The sequence below is a fragment of the Aethalodelphis obliquidens genome, unplaced genomic scaffold (assembly GCF_003676395.1).
Source record: "Aethalodelphis obliquidens isolate GAN/ISIS:26980383/991018 unplaced genomic scaffold, ASM367639v1 scaffold20, whole genome shotgun sequence".
NCBI classification, from domain to species: domain Eukaryota; kingdom Metazoa; phylum Chordata; class Mammalia; order Artiodactyla; family Delphinidae; genus Aethalodelphis; species Aethalodelphis obliquidens.
In genome coordinates this window covers 14,254,666-14,274,128 of record NW_020837964.1, presented here as the reverse complement: position 1 = coordinate 14,274,128, position 19,463 = coordinate 14,254,666, and the positions used below count along the sequence as shown (strand labels likewise).

At 50.4% G+C, this 19,463-nt stretch overlaps 1 long non-coding RNA gene across 2 annotated transcripts in view; it reads right to left on the bottom strand.

The window, feature by feature from the left end:
* LOC113627107 (uncharacterized) overlaps window positions 1–19,203 on the bottom strand; it is a 49,332-nt gene extending 30,129 nt beyond the window's left edge. The window contains exon 1 of one of the 2 annotated variants that reach the window (XR_003435432.1): window positions 19,129–19,203. This is a non-coding gene — a long non-coding RNA (uncharacterized LOC113627107). Of the gene's footprint in view, window positions 1–14,744; window positions 16,882–19,128 lie in introns of those variants that run through there. The other variant, XR_003435433.1, reaches the window with a different exon arrangement.
* Window positions 19,204–19,463: the final 260 nt, after the last annotated feature.

Below are 19,463 nucleotides of genomic sequence, written 5' to 3'. Positions count from 1 at the left end.
ATAGACCAAGAGCTTTCAAAACCCTAAGCAAGTACAATTTACTCAATTCCTGAAAATAAGGATTGCAAGACTCTATCCTACATCAATTGAATGCAAATCAAACACTTCAAGCTAAATCCTTACTACATTGCTGGGCTTCCACCCCACAAAATTTTAGTTAACAGGTAAATTCTCTAGTCAGCTGGCTTGAATCTACTTCTCCCACCATCAAGAAAAAAAGAGGTAGAAGAAGAGCCAGCAGAGCTGAAGCTGCTTCTTTTTTTTTTTAATTGAATTTTTTTTTTTTTTTTGCGGTACGTGGGCCTCTCACTGCTGTGGCCTCTACCGTTGCGGAGCACAGGCTCCGGACGCGCAAGCTCAGCGGCCGTGGCTCACGGGCCCAGCCGCTCCGCGGCACGTGGTATCCTCCCAGACCGGGGCACGAACCCATGTCCCCTGCATCAGCAGGTGGACTCTCAACCACTGCGCCACCAGGGAAGCCCCTAAAATAAATTTTTTTTATACATCTTTATTGGAGTATAATTGCTTTACAATGGTGTATTAGTTTCTGCTGTATAACAAAGCGAATCAGCTATACATATACATATGTCCCCATCTCCTCCCTCTTGAGCCTCCCTCCCACCCCTTTAGGTGGTCACAAAGCACCGAGCTGATCTCCCTATGCTATGCAGCTGCTTCCCACTAGCTAGCTGTTTTACATTTGGTAGTATATATGTCCATGCCACTCTCTCACTACATCCCAGCCTCCCCTTCCCCACCCCACCGTGTCCTCAAATCCATTCTCAACGTCTGTATCTTTGAATCTGCAGTTCAATTTGTTGATTCACCCCAGGGCTTGACAAAAAGAGGGCATAACCTCTGTCTTTAGATTTACAGTCTAACACTTGCTCAGCCTTTTTTACCTATGTTCACAAACCGCTGATTATTTTCAACAAATCACAAAGATATCAGGACTTTATTATTTGGTGCTTGAACTGAAATAGTAGGCACCACTTTAAGTCCATTAATCCGTGCTGAGCTAGGCCAACAGAGTGCTGCTGGGAGCTGACCAAATCCATAATGTCGTCGGAACATGCATTTGTCATAATTTTCTTTATAGTTATACCTATTATGATTGGAAGGTTCAGAAACTGGCTTCTCTCCGTAATAACTGGGGCACTCAATTTAGCATTTCCCCGAATAAATAATATAAACTTTAGACTACTTCCCCCATCAGTCTTACTCCTAACTCATATCATCAATAGTAGAAGCTGGTTCTGGTACCGGTGGAACCATATATTCAGCCCTAGCTGGCAGTCTGGCCCATGCAGGAGCCTCTGTCCACCTCACCATTTTCTCCTTACATTTAGTAGATGTTTCCTCAATTCTTGGTGCTGTTACTTTTATTACTGCCGTCTTTAATATAAACCACCAGCCATTATCCCAATATTAAACACCATTATTTGATCTGCCCTAGTTATAGCCATATTACTATATCACTCTCAGTTCTAGCAGCCGGAATTACCATACTGTTAACAGATCAAAATCTAAACACTGCTTTCTTTTACCCTACAGGAGGAGACCCAATCCTACACCAACGGCTATTTTGATTCCGTGGTCACCCTGAAGTCTATATTCTTATCCTACCAGGGTTCAGAATAATCTCACATATCGTGACATACTATTTGGGACAGATATGTGGGAATATATGGGAATAGTATGAGCCATGTCCACTGACTTTTTAGGATTTATCTTGTGGGCCCATCATATGTTTACCGTAGGAATAGATGTTGACCCATGAGCATGCTTTACATCAGCTACCATAACTATTGCTATTCCTTTAGCAGTAAAAGTGGCTGATTAACAACTCTTCATAGAGATTATGATATAGTATAGCAAAATGAGACTTATGCTTTATTTTTCTTTTTACAGTAGGTGGTTTAACAGGAATCATCTTAGCCAGTTCATCCCAGGACACTGTCTTCCACAATACAGACTATGCAGTAGCACATTCCAGTATGTAATGTGAATGGGAGCAGTCTTCACTATTATAGGAGGCTTTGTGCACTGATTTCCAATAACCTCAGGTTATACACTTAACATGAGCAAAAATTCACTTCACAATTTTATTTGTAGTAGAAAATATGATTCTTTTTTCCCCTGCAGCACCTTCTTGGCTTTTCAGGGATGCCACGACTTTACTCCAGCTACCCTCAAGCACACACAAGAAATATTTCACTCATTCATCTCATTAACAGCAGTAATGCTAATAATCTTCAAATTTTGAGATGTATTTGCATCTAAATGAGAAGTTTCAGAAGAGGAACTAACGACTACTAACCCAGAATGGTTACATGAATGCCCTCTACCATATTCTATACTTGAAGATCATACCTATGTAAATTTAAAATAAGAAAGGAAGGAACTGAATCCTCAACCAGTTTCAAGCCAACACCATAACTATTATGTCTTTATTAATAAGTGAGATAATAGCAAAAAATTATGTAACTTTGTCAAAGTTGAATCATAGACAAAAATACTGTATAACACGATGGCAAATCCATTTCAGCCAGGCTTTCTAGATGCAACATCACCTATTATGGAAAACCTTTTACATTTTCATGATCATACATTAATAATCACTTTTAAAATAAGTTCTCTAGCCCTCTGTATTATTTCATTAATACTGACAACTAAACTTACTCATGTACACACAATAGATGCACAAGTAGAGACAATTTGGACCATGTACCGGCCATCATTCGAATCTTAATTGCCCTATCCTCATTACAAATCTTTTACATGATACATGAAATCAGTAACCCTTCCCTAAACGTAAAAACTGTGGGTCATCAATGATACTGAAGCTATGAACACACAGATTACGAAGATTTAAATTTTTACTCCTCTATAATCCCCACATTAGATCTAAAACCAGGAGAATTATGACTAATTCAACAACGAAGTAGCATAGTCATTGAATATTAGTTTCATCTGAAAATGTTTTATACTCGTGAGCTGTTTCTTCTTTAGGCCTAAAAACAGATGCTATTCCAGGACACCTAAATTAAAGAACCATAATATCGACAGGACTAGACCTGTATTGTGGACACTAATAGGAGAAATCATTTTCCTTCATTCAAAGACAGGACAGAGGGAGATAGCGTGAGCCACGGGGTGAATCCAGAGCCCACAGGGGATGTGCTCTCTGAGCTCCAGGACAGGAAGGGGGTCTCTGGGGTGCCGGGCCACCCAACACTCCCTCCTGAGTGGGGTCTTGGGAACATTCTGTCAGTGATGTGGCAGCCTGAGCATTTGTCACGGCCCTCACGCTGTGGCCCGCCCCCCAAGCTCCAGGGATCGCATTCCACACTCTGTCGGTCCCCCCTGCAGGGTCCTTCCTGCTGCAGGAGCAGAGACCACCCAGCTAGCAGCCCTCTCCCCAACCAGCAGAAAGAGCAGGTGGAAGGCGGGGCACCAGAGGAGTCTCACTCACTCAGACATCAGTGCCCCAGGGCTGCCAGCGTGGACAGCAATGATGCAGATGACGAACAGCCCAAGACACGGGAGCAGAGGGCCCCAGAAGCGGCTGGTCAGGTTCTGGCTCATCTGTGCCCCGCACACCCTGTCCCTCCTACAGCCTCTTCCTCACACGCCCTCTCCCTAAATATAGGGTATTCAGATGCAAACAAGCAGAGCTTCGATGGGCAAACACTGCAGGATTCCACTCAAATAGGGGCCCAAGAGTCGACAACTCATGGACCTAAGTGGTCGTTGGCAGCAGGGCTTCGGGAGGGGATGGAGTGAGACTTTCACGGTCGTGGAATTTTCTAGAGATGGTGGTAATGGCTCCACAACAAGGTGAATGTACCTGATGCGTCAGAAACATGCGCTTAAAATGATGATGATGGTAAATGGTGTGTGATGTGTGTTTTATTTCATTTAAAAATTTAAAATGTCTGGTTAACTGAGACTCCAATCTGACCCCTTTGTTACAAATGTGCAAGGTCAAAGCACTGTCCCCCACCTCGGGCACATGGCATGTGGAGGACCATTCTTAGGGGGGGCCAGTCTGTGTTACCTGAGCTCTGTCCACGGGAACCCAGACAGCAGCGACCCCATAGATAAGACATATGATCTGCTATGATATTAACATGATACCACCAAGGGTTGTCCCTCAGCAGGAGGACCACCCTGCTCAAAGGTGCCTGTCCTCATATGAACATGACAAGGTTAAGAGAAGGAAAGGGACCACAGGTTAATCAGGGCAACACCCTCAATTCGGATGTTGGAAATCTCAGAGGGGACAAGACACACTGCAGGCAAAGAGCAGACATGGGGTCTGCACATGAGCCTGACCCACACGGATGGGGTGAGCCACACACAATCCCCAGACACCGCAACTAGGGTCACACATCCCCCTGGTCAGGATACCATGGCTGTGCTGCATGAGCCCCCAACGTGGGAACAAGCCAGGTCCCTGGGACCAGAGAAAGAAGTGTAGGGTCTGTCTCCTCTCCTAACACTTGCCCCAGAGAAGTCAGTCCCCTCCTGTTTTCACTTTTGTTTTTAACTTTTTTGTGCTGCAGTTGAACACACTACCTTGGTTCTGGCAGGCTTGGTCCTCTCCTGATTTGCTGGGGTGTTGAGAAAACTCACAGGACGGTAGGGCTGAAAGAGGAGGGGCAGGTCTGGACTCTGCTGAGCAGAGATGGTTGACCAGAAGGAGATTACAGAGACACATCTCACCTGCTGCCGATTGGCCTTACACCTAGATCCATGTGCCCGGCAATCAATTCACCAGGTAAACCTGCCTTCCTACTCGCTCTGCGTGTGCTGGTGAATTGGAATAATCATGAGGTAGCCCACCTGAGGAGTCTCCACCAGCCACAAGGAAGGTGAACCTTGCAGGGGTAAGGACTAAGGCCCTTACCATGGCTCCTTTGGGAGGGCCATGTAACCACACTCAGAGCAGAGCGCTGTCACCCAGACAAGCCCACCTCAGCTCCAGACCCCAGACGTCTGAGCACTGACATTCGGACAGAGGCATGGAGCTTCTCAGTACTGAGGCCAGGCCAGGTCTCCATGTCCCCCTGAAGCTCCCAGGACAGAGGCCAGGCCAGGTCCCCACGTCCTTGCGCACAAAGAACACGGTCAGGTCTAAATATTCTCATTGTAGACAGCACATGGTCAGGTCTAAACGTACTCAGTGTAGACAGGACATGGAGCTGTCTAACCCTACCGTGCAGACAGAACTTGATCAGGTTTAAACTAGCTTAGGGCTGCTCTCCCAGGAGGCACAGGTCACACATGTGGGGTCTCTCATCTCTGGACAGGGGCTCACCCTCGTGCAGGAACCAGGATGTACATTTCTGGGAGAATAAATCAACATTGGGCTCACACACTTTACCCACATCAGGAAACTAAACAAAATCTTTCTGACATTGAACATTTCAACGTGCAAAACAAAAACGTTACCAATTTCTCTGGCCACGTGATGGTCAGGATCCCGGGCTAACCCTGGAACTTCTTGCAGTGCAGCCCTGTCCAAGAAGTGGCCTGATTCCAGCATCCCAGGCCCCCAACAGGAGGCGGCCTCAATGGAAGCCCAGGAAGGACAGTGCATCCCGCGGGCCAAATCGGGGGAGCACGCTCAGGGCAGCTGAGAGCACCGCGCACAGGTCCTGCTTCACGGCAGCATGTGCCGGGGGAGGGGGGGACGGCTCCTACAGCACCCAGCCAGGCTGCTTTGTGCACCAGGGCTGATCTGAAGGGCGAACACAGGGAGAGGCTGGAGCACAGAAGCCATCTGAGCGCAGAACTAATCCACTTTCTGTCGCTATGGGTTTGCCTGTTCTGGATGTCTCATGTTAGTGGAATTAATAAATTGTCCTTTTGTGTCTGGCTTCTTTCTCTGAGCATCATGTTTTCAAGGTTCATCCATGTTGCAGCCGATGTCAGCGCTTCACTCCTTTTCATGGCTGAGTTAATACTCCCCGCCCCCGCCCCCTTACTTTTAACTCTATAATTTATTGTGACTCCCTGCCCACACTGTATAGGGCTGATGAGAAATTCACCTCCTGTCATTCTTGGGCCATAACCTGCATTTTTAACCGACACCCAGGGGTCCTGTGCAGGAGCTGAAAGCCCAGCCCCACACGGTGCACAGTCATCCTGTGTGACCGGAACCCAGGAGGAAGGGTGAGACAGGCCTGCATGCTTAGAGGACCAGCCCTGCAGTCTCATGTGAAACCAACTTGCTGGTCAGTGTCCTGTGAGAGCTGTCCTCAGGGCACCATGTGGGGAACACAGAACAGTTAAGAGCCACAGCACTGCCTTCAGTTCAGGCCCACCCACTGCAACTGTCTACTTGCAAAGTGCTGAGGCTGCAGGGGAGGGTCCTTCCTGCCTCTTCCAGCTTCTGGGGACTCCAGGCATCCGTAGACCTGTGGCTGCATCTCTCCCATCTCTGCCTTCACCTTCACGTGGCTTCTCCTCTGTGTCTGTTATCTCCCCTCATCTTATAAGGACGCAGTCACACAGGACGAGGGCCACCCCAATGCCCTTGTCTTAACTACTTACAGCACCAGGCCCTACTTCCAAATAAGGTCATGTCCTGAGGCCCTGGGGTCAGGATGTGGCTGTCTCTTTCCATGGGTGGCGCTGGGGTGGGCAGACACAATCCCCCTTCACTCTAAGGTAACAGCTCCCATATGACAGGTGTCCTTATAGGAAGAGGATATCAGGACACAGAGACACCAGGCACATGCCCAGGACCACCCGAGGTGACCAAGACTCTCCTGGACCATATCTCACCCAGACCCTGTCCGTGGCCTCCACCTTGGCCCCATCCTTGCGGGGCCTGCACAGCCCGGTCTCAGCAAGAATCCTGCTCAGTCAGCGCAGAAATGAGGGTACCAGAACACACCACTCCAGAATGTGCCTCTTTGGCATGTGGATTACTTTGAGCTAATGGCCACCAAGAACCAGCAGATGCAGGGAAAGCTCTAGAACACGCCAAAGAGGGAGACGACAGGACAAACCAACCCTGCCAACACCTTGAACACGGAGCTTCAGCCCCCAGAACCTGGGAGACAATGAGTGTCTGTTGTTTAACCACCTGGTCTGTGGTGTTTGTTACGGCAGCCCCAGGAAACACGGACACCATCCTCTATGGAGAGCGGTGAAGAGCTGGGTTTGCACCTGAGGTCCACCACCAACGAGCCACCCTTGGACCAGTTACCCCACCATCCGGGCCTCGGTTTCTCACCTGTAAAATGGGATTGGTTATAGTGGCCCCATCTCACAGGGTCACAGGGTGGATTCTGTGAGCTAAAGCATGTGAGGCACTCAGAACTGAGGCGCACAATAACCATGAAGCATGTTGGCCATCACCCCAACATTCTGGACCCTCTCCTCTGGTAGGGAAGTTTTCTCTCTAGTCTAGAGGAGGCCCATCCGCCGGTACCACATCCAGCTGTGGTATACAGCTGAGGGGGTTCAGAATTTGCCACCCCAAATATGTCACTTTGGCATAAGGGTTATTTGGAGTTGAGGTGATTGAGAAGCTGCAAAAAGAAAAACTCTGCCCTCCTCCATCTGCCTGATCCCTTTGCGAGGATGTCCCCCTCCCTCTCCTGTTGCAGGAAGGGAAGAAACAATCTTATCATCTGAGATGGTACTGACTTCAGTCTGCATAACAAACCTCACTAAGTCAGCTCTGTCCTCTCTTATTTTCCCCCACTTACTTACCTTCCCACAACTTCCTGTCCCTAGAAATTGAAACCTGTTTTCCTTTGTCTTGTCACTTCTCCAAAAACTTATCACCCTGTGTTAACATGGCACATAAGTCCTTAAGTCTAACTGTCTCTTTGCATCTCCACTTCTTTTCTGTGCAGGGCTCTGTACACAGACATAATAAACCTTTTGCTCCTGTTAATCTGTTGTCAGTTTAATTTGCAGGTCCCTGGGACAGAACCTAAGAGAGTGGAGGAAAAATTTTTCATCCCCTATATCGCGTCAAATACACCAACAGCCAACCCCCCCTTTGTTCTTGTTCTGCCTCAGCAGCAACAGACACCAACCCTCTCCCCACCTATGAGATACTCAACTAGCACCCCTGTCTCCATCTTCTCTCGCAGCCTGTCCCATGGCTCCCTCAGTCACACCCTGTCTCATAAATGTCCCCTGAGGCGAGAACCCGGGACCCCAGGCCACCTGGGGGGGGGGGTGACATTCCAGCACCAAGTGTCCAGGTGGCTGGAGCTGGACTCTGCCATGCAGCACACCCGGGGGTGATTCCATCCCAGTGCCCTCCAGCTACAATGGCCCGCACATCGCCCACGCAGGTTTCTGAAATGCTGGCGGATCGGGGCAAGGGCTCAGACCCCAATACCCCACACTCAGGGCTCTGTAGTGTGGGATGGCTGCATCATAGGGACCCCAATTAGGAGTGTGGTCAGCCTCAGTGTAGGGAGACACACCTCTGCTGTCCTTAGGAGAACAAGGGTGGGTCTGCGCCCCTCCCAAGCACGCACCCCAGTGGGCCCCCTTCACAGCCAGCTGGAGTACTGACTGGAATCCAAGCCCTTGTGGATCCTATCCAAGTTGGGCCAGGTCGCAATGATCCCAGACCGAGGCGCTCAGGTGACTCCTGGGACTTCCCCATTTTGCTTTTAAGGGAAAACCACTGAGTTTCAAATGAAAGGAACCAGGACTCACCAACCCAAATGTGCATGTTTGGCATAAGGATTATTCTGAATAGAAGGCCACTGAGAACCAGCAGACTCAGGAAACGCTCTGAGAACAGGGCACAAGCATTCCTTCCATAAAGGAAATTCACATTTATAAAGGAAATGCCCACTTGTAGGGACCTCCTCTTCTCCCACACCTGGAAGAGGAGGCTGCGTAACAACTCTCACCAGCAAAAAAAAGGCACCGACTTGAATCTGCATCACAAGCCCCACTAACCCTCTTGCTCACCGGGGCTTTCCGGACTAACTTCCCACGGCTTATCCCCGCCCCACCAACCCCTTCCCTCTGTCCAGCCCAGGACGGTATTTCAGCCCCCAATTCTCACTGCCTCCTTGAGGAATACTGCCTTATAAACTCCCACACATTCCATCTTTTTTCCCCTCTTGTTAGTCTGTCTTTTCTCAGTTTAACATCTGGGTTCCAGGCACTGAACCTGGAAGGGGAGTGGGCGCTGGAGCGGGCTGCCATCCATCGTGAAAGCCATCTTGGAAACTTCAGAAATGGCGTGAGCCACTGTTAACCACAGCCAGCGTTAGCAGTTAACTTACGGCCTTACACTGAAAACTATATTCAGAATAAAGGCAGCGAATTCTCAAAACTCACTACCATTACTGTAGACCTCACTGGTTATCGTACTGCATTTACTACCATCTCTGCTCACTCTTACCCTCTCCCACCCAGAGTGTGTGCGGTGGAAACTCTCTCTGGGGTTCTTCCCGGCTGCGCGTTCACGAACATCACATCGGAAACTCAAAACTGGCCACCGTGGGAATATCTACACCACAGAAACGGCAGATGCCACCACCCAGCCTTGGGTGATTGTTTTGTTGATGGTCTAGACTTAGAAAGTGATGGGAGAAGTGTGACTCCTGCAGACCGGATGTGCAGGGGTGTGTCTGTGGTGTTGCATTGCAAAGACCGAGAGAAGACTCTTCTGCATCCGAAACCCAGTACGCGATTCAGCAGAGGCTGCTGACGTCATGGAGGAAGGAGTGAGGTTCTACACACGTGGAGTTCGTAGTCTTACTCCTTAATTACAAGAAAATTCCAAGCAATACCAGAACTGCTCTCATGTGTCGACTAGGGGAGCACGGGTGGTGGGGGAACAGGAGCCAGGCAAAAATCCACAAAAGCATCCCGTGAAGCCCTGGTCTCTCTGGAATTTACACCAAAGTCCTGTCCACTAGTATTTTTTGTTAATTGTTCGCTACATCCTGGGTGTCAATTTAGCTAATAAACGTATGGGCCCATATATGCACCTTTTGGGGGAGCCCTTGAGAACCAGGATTGTGTGCTATCTGTTATCACATGATATCAGCACAGCATCATCTTTGTTATCTGTGTACCACTGTCCTTCACATCATCTTAGATCATAAACTGTGCAGGCATGCTGGCTCTTCTTTCCCTGGAGAGCAGGGTCCTGACCATTGGCCAGTACATCCTTGCGCATGACCCTGTCACCACCTCCTGGCAGAACTCAGACCCTGAAACATTGGCTGGACTCACACCCAAAACCTAGGTGTCCAGGGGTATGGATTTTCCAGATTTTCACCTCAATTCCACAACTTGCCAAACTGGATAAACACGGCCACTTTGCACATTCAGATGTCAGCAAGAGCAGTGGGCAGAGCTCCTACGAGACGGAAGAGGAGGAAAACATTGTGTCCGACCAGCAGGTCCGTGATTATGGCCGTGGTGAAGCCGGACACCCTCACTTGAGAACCAGACAAGGATGCTGTTGCTTCAGGACGTCTGCGTCCGGGCACTGTCACCACAGGAGAAAGGGTCACCCCAGCAGACCTCAGCCTCACTCATGCCTGAGTGAAGAAAAGGAAGGAAGGAAGGAACTGGTGGTAACCCAGCAGGGCGTTCACAGGGACCCCAGCTCCTCCCCGAGAGAAATTCCAGAGTCACTCCCAACAGGAGCTCACCCGACACCTGCATTGCAGGCCCTCACACGCGCTCCTTGACCCCAAACATGAATATGTTGAGTAAACGAACAAATGTCACTCCCAGGTACAGTCACAAGAACCCCCACCTTTTAAGATGACCCCTGTACCACAGAAGCACACAGACATTTCTATTTATAGGATCCAGTGTTGCTCCAGGAAAATTCATCAAAAACGTGGCCTTGAAAACGGAAAGATCACCCCTTCCCTGTACCTACCTCGTACCTCCCCTAGGCCCACCCACCTGCTCTGCATCCTCAGGTACACACACCTGATGATGTGCCTGTGACTAATATTAGTGGCAGCTGTTCCAGAAGCAGGGACGGTGGTGGTAATTGTTCCACTAGAGTACTCACACATTGCTTTGCAATTTTAATCCTCAACCGAGTGAAATAATTCCTGGGGCCTCATCTACATTGAGACAGAACAAAAAACATCCAGCTACAGTGCAGATGAACTTGCAAAGAAGGCTGAGGAACTCGGTTCCTACACAGCCCACCCGGGACGCACAGTAGGCAGTGTACAGCAAATCCAAATCCAAACCACGGGGCTTAATTTCCCTAGAGAATAAAGGAAGACTCCCTTCTTCTGCTTTTGTAGGACATTTACTTTAGAAAGTGTGGGAATTCCTTCTCTGTCTCTTTGAGGCGTGTGCACATCTTTTAAAGGCAGAACCCACCTCTGACACTACCACAGCTCAGAATGTTTCCTGCAGACGTGGGCGTGTGTCTGAAATGTGATGGAGGAGGAAACCCCGTCTCCCTGCTCCTGGGAGGAGAGGCCGGAGTCCAGTGGGGCCTGGCTCCAAACACAAAACTGCCTCCATTATCAAGACAACAGTGATTGTTTATCTGGGACAGCTGCACGAAGGGTGAGACTCTTCTGCCTCTGCAGCCTCTCATCGGTTCTGCCCCGACGCCACCTGTGATGCACATCACACTATGGTTTCATGCTGGGTCCAGAGTAAATGGTTTGTGGAATGTCCCCCCGTCCTGTCACAGCTCAGGTCTGAGTGTCCCTCCACCTGTCACAGCCCAGGGTCTGAGTGTCCCTCCACCTGTCACAGCCCAGGGTCTGAGTGTCCCTCCCTCCCGTCACAGCCCAGGGTCTGTGTGTCCCCTCCCTCCCGTCACAGCCCAGGGTCTGAGTGTCCCCTCCCTTCTGTCACAGCCCATTGCCTTTCGACAATGTTGAAGGTGACCTAAAGGTCCAGAAATCCCCTCACCCTCTGTGTCTGGGAAATGGCTTCCTGAAAAGACCCCTCCCCACAAAGACTCTGCTGAGACTCAGGAGCCCCCCTTTCCTGACCAGGCCACACAGACCCAGTCCCTCCCCGGGCTCATCAGCCAGGAGCTGACCCGCTCCTTCCCAGGATCTGTGAGAACAAGGGCTGGTGACCCACGCGTCCCCCTCCTCCCCGGCCCGAACTGCAGCCGCCGGGTCAGAAGCCCTGCTCAGGGCACCTCCTGAGTCTCCTGAGTCAGGGCCCTTGATCCACGTGCCGTCAGGCCACCTTTTGTGCCAACCCCTCGCCTGGGCCTTTATACTTGTGTTTATTTACTCCTCTCCACGGAGAAACCGCCTTTGCCCCAACTCTCCAGATGCTTCCAGACCTTGTCAGGAATTCTCTCTGTAGTCATAGTCCCCCCTCTACAGCAACAGTCCTCCCCTATTGTTATATCCCCCCTCTACAGTAACAGTGCTCCTCTATTGTTATAGACTCCACTCTCTAGTAACAGTCCCCCCTCTAGTTACAATGCTGCTCTATTATCATAGTCCCCCCTCTGCAGTAATAGTCCTCGTCTATAATAGTAGCCTCTGTACAGTAATAGTCCCCCCTCTACAGTGATAGACCTCCCTCTATTTTAACAGTCTCGCCTGTACTATAATAGCTCCCTCTCAACAGCAACAGTCGTCCTCTATTGTAATAGTCCCCCCTCTATGGTAAGAGTTCCCTCTCTACAGAAATAGTGCTGCCTCTATTGTAATAGGCCCTCTCTACAATGGTCCCCCTCTGTTGTAATAGTCCCTCCCCCTACTAGCACACTCTCATCCCCTTGTTATAGTCCCCCTTCCTCCTCGCAATAATTCTTTTGAAATGAAAGTCTCCTTTCTAACCCAGACTTGATTTTATTTTATAGGCCTAAAGGGACTGCAAGGATGACATAAAGCAAAACACTTATTGCAGGCCCCAGGCGTGGGTGGTGCAGAGGCGCCTGTGGATGTATGTCCCCCATCATGTAGGGCACCTGTTAGTGTGTCTGTGTCACCACTGTGGGGACACCTGTAGGTGTGTGTCTGCATCCCCATCACAGAGGAGACCTCTCCCCAAACACAAGTCACATGACACTCAGGGTGTCTTGCCAACTCCTGTCCCCATGTCCCCAGGCCTCTCCCCATAATTCAGGTCACTTGAGCACTGAGTGTCATGTTCCTTCCTGTCCCACATCCCCCAGTTTCATCAGGATCTGGGTCACTTTGTAACAAGTCCCTCATCCTCCCATTTGCCCCCGCCTGAGAAGGTCATGGGTTTGTCCATGGTGGGAAGAAAATCGTCCCATCCCCGTGGACACCAATCCTGCACCTGCCAGGCACTCACCTCCTCCCAGGTGCACAGGTGTGAGTTACCCACCCTCTCCCTCGACCGCAGACCCCAGCTCTCTGGTTTCCAAGTACAGATTCAGCAGTAGCGCAATCCCAGAACCGGCCAGGCGATCCCCCCTCCCCAGGTGCAGCCCCAACCTCGAGCCCTGGGACAGCACCCCTGGGAGTAGGCCAGGTGCCCCCCGCACACCCCGATGCCTTCCCCACCCAGCACTTCCTCAGCTGGATCCACTCCACCCTTTGCCTCCACAGTCAACACGGGACTCAGGTGGGCACAAGGAGACACTTTCACAAAATGCAGCGGGTGCAAGATGAGCTAAGGGCCCAGTCCCGCTGACCCTCCTGGATGGCCAGGTGAGACATCTGAGCCGCCAACCTGTGACCATGGCAGGAAGGCTCCTTCTGTGACCACGCTCACCTGCAGGTGGTGGCTGGCACAGAGTAGACACTCAGGAAATAGCTCTCAGGTAAAGGAATGGATGGGCATGCTCACTGCTGGCGAACCCACTGGAGTTCCCATTGTCCTCCTCACCTGGGCCCCCGGACGCTCAGCGGGCTCCCCAAATGCTCGCCAGGCCCCCTAAATGCTCACCAGGCCCCCTGGAATGCTCAGCGGGCTCCCCAAGTGCTCTCCAGGCCCCCCAAATGCTCAGCGGGCTCCCCAAATGCTCGCCAGGCCCCCCAAATGCTCACCAGCCCCCTGAATGCTCACCAGTCTCCCCAAGTGCTCAGTGGGCTCCCCAAATGCTCACCAGGACCCCGGAATGCTCAGCGGGCTCCCCAAATGCTCACCAGGCCCCTAAATGCTCACCAGGCCCCTGAATGCTCAGTGGGCTCCCCAATCTCCAGGCCCCCAGAATACTCTGCGGGCCCTCGAACACTCAGCTGTCTCCCCGAATGGTCACCAGGCCTCCTGCACACTCACTGGGCCCCCCAAATGTTCACCAGTCTCCCCAAACTCAGCGGGCTCCCAAGATGCTCACTGGGCCAATCAAGTACTCATCAGACCCCCTGAACGTTCAGTGGGCTCCCCAGATGCTCACCCACACCCACCTGCCCAGATTGGATGGCCCTGTCCCCGCAGCATAAGGACAGGAAAGGAGGCCTCAGCCAACCAGTTCCTGCCTGACCCAGACCTGTCCTACCGACTAGGTTAGCGGCCCAGCAGACAGTGGGCTTGTCAACGCCCCCTGTGAGCCACTGTCCAGGGGCTCCTGCCGGCTCAGCGGCTCTGACCCAGCGGGTCTCCTACCCTCTACGCTGGGAACACCGGAGCCTGCGAGCGGACGCTTCCCCCCGGCCCCCACCCCCCACGCCGCCCTCCATGCTCTCCTGCTGCCCCTCCAGCCCCTGGGTCCCAGGAAGGAAGGAGGAGTCTGGACCCGAGGGGAGCGCGGACCACCCCTCACCACCGCCCCATCTCGAGCCTCTGAACTGAGACAGGCAGGCGGTACTCACCAAGACAGCTGACTTCGGAGAGTTTCCGGCTGCAGCTCCGCCTGTCTGCCAGTCCCCTGGCACTTGCCGAAACACTCCTGCGCCGTGATTGGATGTGAAACTCCCACTCCTGTGAGGGTGTGGGAGGAGCCACCTCCCAGAGCGGACCTGCCCCAAGCGCAACACAGGGAGCAAATCCCCAACTCAAGAAGGGACGTCATTGTGGGGACAGCACTGCCCAGCTGGAGGCACGGATCCTCTCCGCAGGGACCAGGAGCTGAGAAGTGGAGAAAGGGAGCCACTACTCCCTCCGAAGACTTAAATGTGTTCTCTATTTTAACACAAAACTTCGCATTACAACACCCTCGTCAAATCAAAGAGTCAAAATAAGATTGGAAAGGGCAGATTACACCTGAATTGATGCAGTCTTCCTAACAGCCAAAGAAGATGCTATCGACGGTGCCGCTGTTGTCTACGAAGAAAACAAAAGGAGGCTCACCAGCCTCACTATCGTCACTGTGTACTCTGAACATTCCAGGTCTCCTCACTGTTTGCACAGTTTGAGATAAAAAGACAAAGCACCTCAGCCTCCTGAAAGATAAGCCATTGTTGCATTTCACCAAAGCCAGATCTTTCTAAAGATATCCATAGCATGTTGGAGGTAGAGAGGATATTACACTCATCAAATCCAGTATCCTCCAGGTGGCCTATGTGATGCTAACAGCTTTCTCAGAAGAGAGGGTCTGTAGTCAACACTATCTATGGCTCGTTGTTGTTTTTCTGACCCCACAGACTCCTCAGAGCCTCGTGGTTGCTAAAATGCAGTTTTATACATTTTACAATATTAATAGAATGCATATCACAATATATAATAAGTACTATAGATAAACCTTAATATTTATCATGTTAAAATTCTTACGTCATGTACATGATATACTATGATATATCTCTTAGATATTATCTATATAAACTTTAATATTATACTTTGGGGGGGGCGTTGGTTTGTTTTTTTTGCCACCAATCGCGGCTTGTGGGATTTTAGTTCCCTGACCAGAGACTGAACCCGGGCCCTTGGCAGTGAGAGCAGAGTCCTAACCACTGGACGTCCAGGGAATTCTAATATTATAGCTTGAAAACCCTATGGAGTAAGCAGGTTTTTTTTTTTTTTTTAAACAACTTTCCTGACCCCAGAAGCGCTGTTACAAAGACGGTTTTTAGAGCACCCTGAGTAATACAGATGTAGTCCAATTGCCTTGTTTAACAGCTTAAGAAACAGAGACACAAGATTGATGCCAATTTCCCAGGGGCAGTGCCAAGATCAGGACACAAATATCCTAATTCCCAGTGTCCTTTCTTCTCTGCCACTGAACTTCTTCCTAATGAATACTGGTCTCTGGACTTGGACAAAAGGCCTGTGCAGGTATCTATTCAAGAAATCTGATCCCTCAAGTGTAACGTCTGACATAAATGATGTATTTAATCCTCATAAACTATGCACTAAACATTATGTAAAGTTTTGGATTTGGGTTATAATTGGAGTATTCATATATCCCAATTCATACATCACGTGCCCGGGTTTGCAGCAAGAGCCCAGCTTGGTCAGGTGCCAGGCATTTCCTCACCTGTGATTTACGGCACTTCCCCAAGGCTTCTTTTACGTCAATTACCCAACGTTTATGGCCGGTGACCCTGCTTTACGGCACAACCCTCAGGCTTTGTTTACATCAATTTCCCGGGTTTTGCGTCATCCGACCCTGGTTTACATCACCTGGCGCTGCTTTACAGCACCTGACCGTGCTTTACGGCACAATCACAGGCTTTGTTTATATCAATTTCCCAGGCTTTATTGTCACCTAACCCTGATTTATGCCACGCCTGCCCCTCAATCCTGCAAAAGCTGGAGGAGTTCAAAAACTGGAACTTCCTGTTGATTCCAGGGCCTAACATAGCTTTTGGCATAGAGGCTATCAGTGATTGTTCAACAGACGGATAAGTGAGAACCTTCTGCTGAGGGGAGGAGTGTGGGGATGTAGGACCCTATGGGGCCTTTCTGAGACAGGCCTTCCCCCGTATCCTCTGCTTTAGCTCCTCTCTGAAGTCCTTAGATGATAGTATTTAATGCACATTTCCTGAGTTGTTTTGCAGATCTGACCCCCCCGGCCCCGCCCACCACCACCAGGTGGAAGAACTACTTGATGACCATGAGCACATAGCCCCAGGCCACCGGGAGCCTAAGGCTTGATAATGTTAACCCCTGTGACACCACCCTGCTACCTCACCATCAGCCAGAGAACTGTGCACAAGCTGATCACATACCATTTGATCCACCCCTCCCTCACCTGGCTTTTAAAAATGCTTTGCTGAGGGATTCCCTGGTGGCGCAGTGGTTGAGAGTCCGCCTGCCGATGCAGGGAACGCGGGTTCGTGCCCCGGTCTGGGAAGATCCCACATGCCGCGGAGCCGCTGGGCCCGTGAGCCATGGCCGCTGAGCCTGCGCGTCCGGAGCCTGTAGCTCCGCAACGGGAGAGGCCACAACGGTGAGAGACCCGCGTACCGCAATAAAAACAAAAACAAAACAAAAAAAAATGCTTTGCTGAAACTCTTCGGGGACCTCGGGGTTTTGGGGGGCATGAGCCACGTCTCCTTGCACAGCCCTACAATACACCCTTCTCTGCTCCAAACTCCGTTTCGGTTTGTTTGGCCTCACTGTGCATCAGGCACATGAACTTGTGCTAACAGGGACAGGAGAAAGAGGCTCAGACGGCAAGGGAGAAGGAAGTTTGCGGAGAACTCTCAAGAGAACGGGCACAGGGATGAGCACAGCCTGCGCACCAAAACACCACGGTTTTTACATGCTCCGTATTCACGACCCCCAGCACCATTTTCCAGATGCCCAAACCCACGCAGGCCTGCAGCTTGAAAACTCCAAGCCCAAGAGTCAAGCCAGGTATTTCTGGGTCTAGAGTTCTGCCTCTAGAGAAACAAAGGGCAGTCAGACCGCAGAAAGCCTGTTAGGCTGTCCGGCCAGTGGGCCACCTGGCCAGGCTAGAAGTGCCCCATCAGGTGCTGAAGGCAGACCTATATCCCCTCTACGAGGCGAGGCAATTTGGGCCGGAGAGTCAGAGGAGCCCGGTAATGAACCCCTCCTCTCTGCACGTCCTTGGGGTTCTGCCAACCCCATAGATCCAGAGAAAACTCTAATTTGAAAAGATACATGTACCCCAAAGTTCATAGCAGCACTAGTTACAAAAGGCAAGTCATGCAAGCAACCTAAATGTCCATCAACAGAGGAATGGATAAAGATGTGGTATATATCTACTATGGAATATCAGTCATAAAAAAGAATGAAATAATGCCATTTGCAGCAACATGGATGGACCTAAAGATTATCATACTAAGTGAAGTAAGTCTGAAAGAGAAAAACAAATACCATATGATATCACTTATATGTGGAATTTAAAATATGGCACAAGGAACTTACAAAAAAGAAACAGACTCACAAACATAGAGAACAAACTTACAGTTGCCAAAGGGGAAAGGGAGGGGAAGGATAAATTAGGAGTTGGGGAGTAGCAGATACAAACTACTAAATATGAAATAAACAAGTCCTAATGTAGGGGGGAGAAATCAGGAGAAAGAGCCTTCCCCCAGCGTGTGCACACTCTCACACACTCTACTCTCACACACACACTTAAACCAGCCCAGAGAAAGAGCCCAGGCACTGACTTTGATGTCACAATGATCAGGATCTAAAAAGCAATTACATTGCCAGGCATTGTGCTAATACAACTATTGAAATCGCTAGTCGAAAACACTTAATTGAATAACTTAGATAGACTGATCTAAAAGCTGATTTAAAATTAACCTGGCACGTGCATACCATCTAAATAATTACTCTCCTATGATCTAGTCTCTCATTAAAATCAAATTTCATTAGGAGAAATTATACATTTTGTACCATGATTGGGAAGAAGCCACATTCACTCACCTGCTGATGAAAGTGGAGGGTTATCATTAGAGCTAAAGGGGAAATGAGTGTCCCGCCTTCCCAGGTGCAGTGAGATCCGTCTCTGCAACAAACCACCCTCCCTCCCATTTTTCCCTCAGGAAATGATGGAAACCTATTAAAATTGCATCAACTGAGAACCCCAAACCAATAGGTGCCTGAGTGGGAAGGAGGGGCCGTGGGGCTGGGGGGGGGGGTCTCGCAGGAGCACCTCAAACTCAGAGGAAACTCAATAAGCCGGCATCTAACGCATTTCTCCACAGGTAAGAAAACCCAGGCCAAGGGGGAAAGGGGCTTGTTGGAGACCAAACACCAAGTCGGCGGCAGGAGTGGAAGCAGAAGTTATTTTCAGCAGAAAGCTCCCCCCAGCCCCCCCAAACACTTCTCCTTTCGACTCACAGTTTCCTGCCACACGCCGGACCTGAGGAGCTCCTGACGCCGCGCGTTGCTCCGTAGAGGAGCTTTTGGCTTGGACCAGGCTCCTTAGGCCACGCCCAGGGGTGGTCCCAGGCTGCTGAGGAGTTTTCTCTGGTTCGCAAATGTAGCCAGCTGCCTGCCATTGGCTAATCTGGGCCCGGTTGAAGAGGCCCACGTGTGGGAGGAGGGTCGTGACTGCACCGCCGTCCGACGTGCCTGAGGCGGGGAACCTCTTAGCCAGTGTCTGAGCACCGGGCGCTGTGTCCTGGTTTTTTGGAAACCTTTGCAGTGACCTTGATAATATTTTATAAGTGGAT